Consider the following 8,617-nt stretch of genomic DNA (forward strand, 5'->3'; position numbering starts at 1 on the left):
GAGGGCGCTTGGTCGACTGAGTGGCGGTCGCAACTCCCTTACCACGTTCGGTCGAAGGGTCGTGGACAAGCTTCGTCCGCCTTTCTGAGCGCGGTGGAACGACCTCCTCCTCCTCTTCTTCCTCGTCCTCGATGTCATCTTCATCACCTTCATCATCATCATCGTCGTCATCATCCCCTGCAGCATCCGAGTCCCATTCCTCCTCTTCCTGGCTCTCGCCCCCACTCGCCTCGCCCCCGCTCGCCTCGCCTTCCTCAGTCGAAGCTTGTGCCCCATTGGGCATCGAATACAACTCGGTGAAGGCCTAGCAGATGCCCAAACAAGGGTCAGTCGACCAGTCGGCAGGGTTAGCAGAAATGAATACGACAAGGACACAATGGAAAGCAGAGCAAGTGTACCTTGTTTGGGTCGCTGTTGTGGTCGAGTGGAGGAATCCTTCTGGCTCCGCGCGGGTTGTCCCTGTTTGCGGTAACGGCTACCATCCATCTTTCCAGAGTGGCATCGTCGACTTCTTCTGGATGGACCCTAGTCTCGTCTTCGGGCCCACAGTACAACCACATGCAGTGGCTCCGGAATTGAAGGGGTTGGATGCGACGCCTGAGGAAGACCTCCAGAAGATCCATGCCCGTCACCCCCTCCCGAACCAACTGCACCACGCGCTCCATCAACATCTTCACGTCGGCTTTCTCCTCCGGAATCAGCTTCAGAGGGGAGGGCTTGTTCACTCGGTCCATGGTAAACGGAGGGAGTCCACTCGACTGCCCTGGCGTCGACTGGACCTGACAGTAGAACCAAGTCGACTGCCAGCCTCTGACGGACTCGGGAAAGGACATGGGCGGGAAGGTGCTATTATTCCTCACCTGAATCCCCAGGCCCCCACACATTTGGACGACTCGGGTCTTCTCATCTCCTGGGCTCGCCTTCTTCACGGTCTGAGAGCGACACGTGAAGATACGTTTGAACAAACCCCAGTGCGGTCGACAGCCCAAGAAACCCTCACGCATGGACACGAACGCAGCAAGATAGGCAATGGAGTTTGGGGTAAAGTGGTGGAGCTGCGCTCCAAAGAAATTCAAGAAGCCACGGAAGAAAATGCTTGGCGGCAAGGAAAACCCACGATCAACATGAGTGGCCAGAAGCACACACTCACCCTCTTCTGGCTGTGGCTGCCACTCCTTCCCCGGCAACCTCGCAGCTCCGTGAGGGATCAAGCCCTCGTTGGCCATGTCGAGGAGGTCCTTCTCCGTGATGGTCGACTGGATCCAGTCTCCTTGGACCCAGCCTTTCGGCAGGCGGGATCTGGACGAGGACCCTCTGCGGCTGGTGGATCTCCCCTTCGCCTTCTCCGATGCCGACGCCTTCTTGGCACGCTCCAGCGCCGCCGCCTTCTCCTTGGCCATGGTCGCCGGTGAGATGCACGAAGGGAAGTGGTGCGGGGACGAGAGCGAGCACGCTGAGCAGGGAGGAAGGAAGCAGAGGGAGAGAGGGAGAATGCTGAGGCGCAACACAGAAATCCTCGCCGGGCACATTTATAAGGTCCCTTCCGAGTGGCTGACATGTGGGCCCGGTCGATCTAATCATATCTGGGAGCAGTTATGAGGACTGGATACGTGGCGAAAAAGGCGGCGCGGAGATCGAGGCGTCTATGCCCCGTCCCATCCGAACGCCGCGGTCTGCCCCGCTTCGCGCGCGCCCCCAAAATTTCGCACCCCGCGGAATCCACGAGCAACAAATCAGTCTGTCAGACGCGGTGTTTCCGGCGATCCGTCGCTCGGAGATCGTCGAAGCTCGAAAGATCACTCGACGCAAAAATAGAATGGATCGAGTCGACCGAAGACAAATTGCTCCCTGTCAACGAAGAGATTCTTTGATCCAGAACAGCGCACAACTAGAGCGCAAAGGTTAATCGGAAACGACATCAACTCCTTCTTCACTCGAAGCCTCAATCCATTCGGGGGCTAATGATGGGGTTATGTACCTAGGGTAGGGTCATGGACCTGTTCCAAGTAACTTACCCTAGGACATCCCTAGAAGAGGTCGCCTTCCAGTCGACCAACGAGGATTCACTCGACTGGCCTGAAGGACTCGACCACGAAGACTCACTCGACCACCAGGAGGTCAAGAGGCACTCTGCACCGCAACGGCCTGTAATTAAGTAGACTTTATGATAGTAAAGGCACTTTATGTGGGGCGTTACCAGTAACGCCCCAGACTTAACTCACCTTAAACCCTCTCCTACGTGGGCTGGCTGGGGTCCTGGCGCACTCTATATAAGCCACCCCCCTCCACAGGCAGAAGGGTTCGGCACCTTGTAATCCATACATTGATAATCCACTCGACCGCCTCCGGGCTCCGAGACGTAGGGCTGTTACTTCTTCCGAGAAGGGCCTGAACTCGTACATCCCTTGTGCTTACAACCTCTCCATAGTTAGGACCTTGCCTCTCCATACCTACCCCCCACTCTACTGTCAGGCTTAGAACCACGACACCGCCTCCTCTCTTCGTCCGGGCCGCGCCTTCGCCTCCTCGCCACGCTCTGGCCGGTCTGCGCCTCCTCCACTCTTCGTCCGGGCCGTGCCTTTCTCCTCCTCGCCGCGCTCTGCCCGGTTTGCTCCTCCTCCTCCTCCCCTCTTCATCCGGGCCGTGCCTCTGTCCTCCTCGAGTCGCATTTTATCTTCTCGTCCCCGGTCGATTCGTCCGTTTAGAACCGCGTCTGGATTTGGTTTTGCTCGTCCTCGCCGTCGCCGGTTTAGATAAAGAATCCCGCCTGATTTGATTTTGCTCGTTCTCGCCGCCGTTCGTCCGTTTAAGTCGCGACTGATTTGATTTCGCTCGTGCTCGATTCGTCGGTTTAGAATCGCTTCCCCTGATTTAGTTCTGCTCGTCCTCGCCGTCGTCCGTTTTTCCTCGTCCTCGCCGTTGCCCCGATGCGCTCGCGTGTTCTTGGTCCGTCTCGTCGAGGGTCTCCGTCTGGTTTGCGGTTGAGAAATTTCTGCGTGCGCTTCTTCTGTTATCTGAGAGACACTTTGGATCCTGCGTTTCTTGTTCGTGTCAGCGCGAGTGTTACAGGAACGGTCGGGGTCTTGGGTTTTGAAATTGGGTTACGGCCGGAGATGGGGAGACCGATTGCAATTGTCAGTTTGCCGTGCTAGTTCATCTCGGTTCCTGCGTTGTTCGTCGGTTGTTTTCAGATCTCAAACGGCTAGCTTGTTCGTGTTCGTGTTCGTCCGTCAGAGACGAGCCCTTTGATACTCTGGTTCCTCTGTCGATTCTAACTGCTTGTGCGATTCTGGGGCGTCAGAGCTTGTTTCCCTTTGGGCAGGCGTGTGTGCTCACATCCTAGATGCAGGGGTGATTCGTTACGGTTGTTCTGATGGGTGTTACTGCTTCTGCTCTTTTCAATTGGTTATTACTTCCTATCAATGCTTTGCTTCTGTTCCCATATACTGTTAGGCCGTGGGTGCCATTTCTTGCAGGCAGGCAGAGCAGAAAAGTTTTAAAAGATCGCAAACCATGTGGCATGCTGCCTGACTAATTGAACACATGCTGCTGCTACTGTTGGACAAGGTTTCCTTCTGTTATTCCTCGTGTTGCTATTTCCATTTCCATACGAGTACTATATGAGGTGCTGCTAGTTAGTCCCCCTTAGACTTCGTTTTAGATTGCATAGCATAACTGCAGAAATTTTTCATTGCACACCTGGGCATATAATTCTCTTGTGAGCATAACTTCAGAATTTATTTTATCTGTGAAAGCACGTTCATCACATGTTTTTTATCAATGCTGCTCACTTTTGTCACGTCCCTTTTGTTTGTCCTGTTAAATTTTATGGAGCAAATTTTGTACTCACTGGTTAAAATATCGAGAATGCTGACTTCTGTATTTGTCGCTATGTAAGCCATGCACTTGGGAAGCCTGGGCGTGATTAGGATTTGGATTGCATATAGATTTTATGCTATGTTTGTTTATAACCTGGTTGTGATCTAATATAGTGTAAATCTGCTAATTTTCTTAGTTTAATTTATGTTCAACGCAAGTAACATTTATTTAGCCAAATTTTGCTACTTCTGAGAACTTTGTTTTTAGATGTGTTGTATCCATAATTGCCTATTCTGATATTTGCATTGGTCTTTCTATATAAAGTCATTGGCATGTCATGCTGTGACCTATATACCTCTGTTGGTTGGCAGTATCTTTGCCCTTTGATTCTGCTCATCCTCGGTGTCGTCAGTTTAGAGCCGCGTCTGATTTGATTTTGATCTCCTCGTCGTCGTCCGTTTAGAATCTCGTCTGATTAGATTTTATCGTCCTCGCTGTCGCCCTGATGCGCTCGCATGTTCTTGGGTCGTCTCGTCGAGGGTATCCGTCTGGTTTGCGAACTAAAATTTCTCTTTGAGAAATTTCTGCGTCCGTTTCTGTTATCTGAGAGACATGCCAGATCCTGTGTTTTCTGTTCGCGTCGGTGTGACGGTTGTAAGAACGATCAGGTCTAGTTTCGAAATTGGATTACATACGGAGACGGGGACCAATGTCAGTTTGCCGTGCTAGTTCAGATTGGTTTCACTTTCTGGAACTTCTTTATAGCTTTCTGAGTTTAATACTTGGGTCTTGCATGTATTAGCTTTCTGTTTGTACCCCTATCTATGTCTGACTGTGTGTGTGATGTGCCCCTATCTGTGTATGTTTCTTTATCTGTTTCATGTGTGCAAGCGCTCTATTGTCTGTGTGTGACTGTGTGTTTGACTGCTTAGATGGGGTGATTCTGATTGTGTTACTGCTTATAGAATTTGTAGATAGATGGGTCTCTTTATCCTCACTCCATATTCCATTTTTCTCCCTACACTTCGCTCAAATGATAAGGGTGTTCCTCTTGCATGTATTCTCATACAATATAATATATATATATTTTTAATAAAAATCGCTAAAAATAAGGAGAATTTGGCCAGCGTGATTAGGGTCGCTCGTTTTTTAACTTTACTTTAGTGGAATTTAACCGGACCTGTTCGTTTTGGCATTTGAGTGTCCAATTGGTTCCTTCTTCATGCTTTGCTTGTGTTCCAATGTCGTCTCCCCATATATGGGGATGTGTTCAGGGATGCAAACCATGTAGGCCATTTCGAGCAGGCAGGGATCCAGGGACGTGCATTGGTCATGCTTCTCTCCTACTGATAGATGATAATAGGCTGAGCAGGAAAATTTGACTCTTGTAACACTCACTTGCTTGGCTTCCACTCCTTTGCGTGGCCGATTTGGCATCCAATGCATCCCATGCCTATCTTATTTCTCACTCACTCATCACAGCACCCATTTCCCTGTTTTTGTTCCTTATTTTCCTTGTCATAATAGTCATGTTTACCATGGTGTTTGACAATGCATTTTTTGTCATATCTGTATTTCGTTATGTCTTATGTGGATATCATATACTTTTTTTTGTATTACTGCTGTTCAGTCCACTGGAATAATGCTTTTCTAAGTATTTCAGGTAGGATATAGACAAATGTCACATTTGCTCTTTTGTTGCTAAGGACGCTGATGGGTTGGGTTTGCTTACAGCGCAGGTATATTAATGTTTTGTACATTTTGTGATGCTGATGTGTGTAGTCCCAAAACGCTTATTTTAGCCATGTTTTCCTTGTTCACTTCACAAGATTATGTATTCATGTTGATAGTATGTTACTCTTTCCAGGACTGATATAATTCTATAAAGAATCATTGAATATGTTTTTACATTTTGCGATGCTGATGTCTGTAGTCCCAAAACGCTTATTTAGCCATGTTCTCCTTGTTCACTTCACAAGTATTCATGTTGATAGTATGTTGCTTTTTACAGGACAGATAATTCTATAAAGAATCATTGGAATATTTCTTTCAGAAAGAAGTTAGATGTCTGGCACCAGAAATATTTTGGCAGTTCCAAGACTTCATGATGACTTCAAGAATAAACAGAAGACGGCTGCTTCTGAGGGCCATCTTGATCTGAACAACTCATCATTCTAATTTTAGCTCACCTCTACAGTCATACAAACTGGCATGCCAAGGACTGCTCAGGGTTCCTATCGCTTTCTGTTTTACCAACTAAGGTAATCAAATTTTAATCTTCAGCTTGCAAATTTATCACCTTATGGGAGGGAAACATTTGCATGTACATGGTCTCTGATTATCTACATATATACTTGAATTGCTTTGAATTTGTCGGACTACTATTCTACATGATGTTCTCCATGATTCACTTGATTTGTTATTTGAGTATTTTCCTGGTGAGTTCTTTAGGTTCATCTTGTGACACAAAATACAATTTTGGTACATGCAGACTCTTAAATTTGGTGATAAAGAAAAGGTACTCCCTAATTTGCTCTCTGGCTCTCTTAAACTTGTCTTTGTTTGTATAACAGTAGTGGCCTCCTGGCTTATAGTTGGGTAATGCAGAGAGAGGTCTGGAATTGAAGCTATAAACTAAAATAATGCAGAGTTGAAGGTTCTGAACTGGAAGCTTGAACAAACAGCTTACTTTTTTTTCATGTCTTCGATTAGTTTCATCCTATCTATGTCTGTTTCTTGTGTGCAAGCACTCCATTGTATCTGTGTGACTGACTGTGTGTGTGACCGTGACTGTGCGTGTGCCTGACTGTGTGTGACCGTGACTGTGCGTGTGACTGACTGTTTGTGTGTGTGACTGACTGTGTGTGTGTATGTCAGTGTGTGTGTTTGTTTGTCTGTTTCTTGTGCAAGCGCTCCATTGTGTGTATGTGTGTGTGTGTGTGACCGTGACTGTGCGTGTGATTGACTGTTTTGTGTGTGACTGACTGTGTGTGTTTCTTTGTCTGTTTCTTGTGCGCAAGCGCTCCATTGTTTGTGTGTGTGATGTGACTGTGTGCCATTTTATGACTATGACTGTGTATTTGACTGTGTGTGTGTTGACTATGTGTCATTGTGCAAGCGCTCCATAACTACCTATTGGCACCTGATAATGCATGGATATTTCTATATAAGGTCACTGGCATGTTATTTTATGACCTACATACCTCTGTAGTTGGTAGTATCATTGCCCTTTGGACACTCTTCAATGCATTGCTGTATATTTATGATGTTTGTGCTCAGAATGATGTATATGTAGAATCCAGGGGTGGATGGAGGTTTTCATGATGGCTAATTTGATTTATTATTATGGTTGTTCTGATGGTGTGCTTCTGCTGTTTGAACTGAAGTTGTGTATCGCCCATCAACCTGGTCTGTGTTTGTATGGTAATCCCTCTCGAATTTAACTCCTTCCAATTTTGTACACGATATTTATCTCATGGCCGGTATTACCTTATGAATGCATATCCTACATTTTAGTGTGGTGAGCTCACATATTGTGTCAGTATCTACCTATGCAGCTGAATTATTTCCGGATAGGACAGAGGTGCAATGTTTACATCCATGGCAGAAGGTTCTTTAACACCGAACTCATCAAAGGTCCTTGGGCTCAAGAGGTTTGTCATTGCACTCCTGACTTTGCTCGAGAAAAAAAGCTTTTGCACATTTTTTTAGTTATATTTATGATATTTTTTCTACAGGAAGATAACAAAATTATTGACCTTGTAAACAAGTATGGACCAACAAAAATGATCTCATTGCAAGTGGACGTATAGGCAAGCCATGTCGGGAGAGGTATTCTTTTGATTGTTTTATTTTTATATATATGGTTTGCTGAAATGCATTTTTCCCCTCTGCGCAAGACAAATGGGGGATGTTTGCTAATTCAGAAACACACTGGTTACATAAAGAACTGAATGGTAAATAATTCACATCATAAACGTCTGTTGATGCATTGCAGGTCAGCTACTAGAACTTCCTGCTACTGATCCTGGGATGTTCTGAACATGCTCCGGAACATGTTCAATTTATCCACCCTAGGACAGGTGACTACTATGCTCCTTTTATGATTCAGTGTAGCTATATGGCAGAATGAACCCACCTGTGATCTATCATGCTTCTTTATTATTCAATGTTTGTTATTACTTTCTAATGCTTTCTTCTCTTTGCATTGGATCCACTTGCTATGCAGCCACTGCCATGACACAGCAGGTATGCTTGATTTTTTTTTCTTTGTGCTTGAGATTTTTCTTGTTCTGTGATGCATATATCTGACCACTCTTTTCTTAGGCTACTTGGCATGCTCACCGTGTTTACGTCGGTGGACTTCCTCCAATCGCTAATGAACAGGTAATTGCCTTGAGTAACTTGTTATTTCTTGGCGTCTCTTTCTCTATCCGCAGTCCTTGCTAACTATTTTGTTCTTTTTTTTGCAGATGGTTGCTCTATTCTTCAATCAAGTTATGGCTGCTATCGGGGGAAACACATTTGGTCCAGGTGATGCAGTTGTTAATATGAAGCTGATTTTTGAATTCATACAAAAACATCTTAGCTGGCATAATCATCTGACTGTGTGTGTGTGTGTGACTGACTGACTCTGTGTGTGTGGCTGTGTATATCTTGTGTGTGAGACTGACTGTGTGTGTTCTACGTCTTGTGTGTGTGATTGACTGTTACTGTGTCTTGTGTGTGTGTGACTGACTGTTACTGTGGCTTGTGTGTGACTGTGACTCTGTGTGTTGGCTGACTGTGTGTGACTGTG

At 46.3% G+C, this 8,617-nt stretch overlaps 1 long non-coding RNA gene across 1 annotated transcript; it reads left to right on the top strand.

Annotated features, from left to right (window-relative positions):
• The first annotated feature begins 2,500 nt into the window (after positions 1-2,500).
• Positions 2,501-8,392, top strand: LOC119312232. Its single transcript, XR_005151277.1, has 9 exons — positions 2,501-5,558; positions 5,831-6,080; positions 6,311-7,242; positions 7,377-7,472; positions 7,557-7,650; positions 7,817-7,901; positions 8,048-8,067; positions 8,146-8,205; positions 8,292-8,392. It is a non-coding gene; the product is annotated as an uncharacterized LOC119312232 (long non-coding RNA).
• Positions 8,393-8,617: the final 225 nt, after the last annotated feature.

Source organism: Triticum dicoccoides, chromosome 5B (assembly GCF_002162155.2).
Source record: "Triticum dicoccoides isolate Atlit2015 ecotype Zavitan chromosome 5B, WEW_v2.0, whole genome shotgun sequence".
NCBI classification, from domain to species: Eukaryota; Viridiplantae; Streptophyta; class Magnoliopsida; order Poales; family Poaceae; genus Triticum; species Triticum dicoccoides.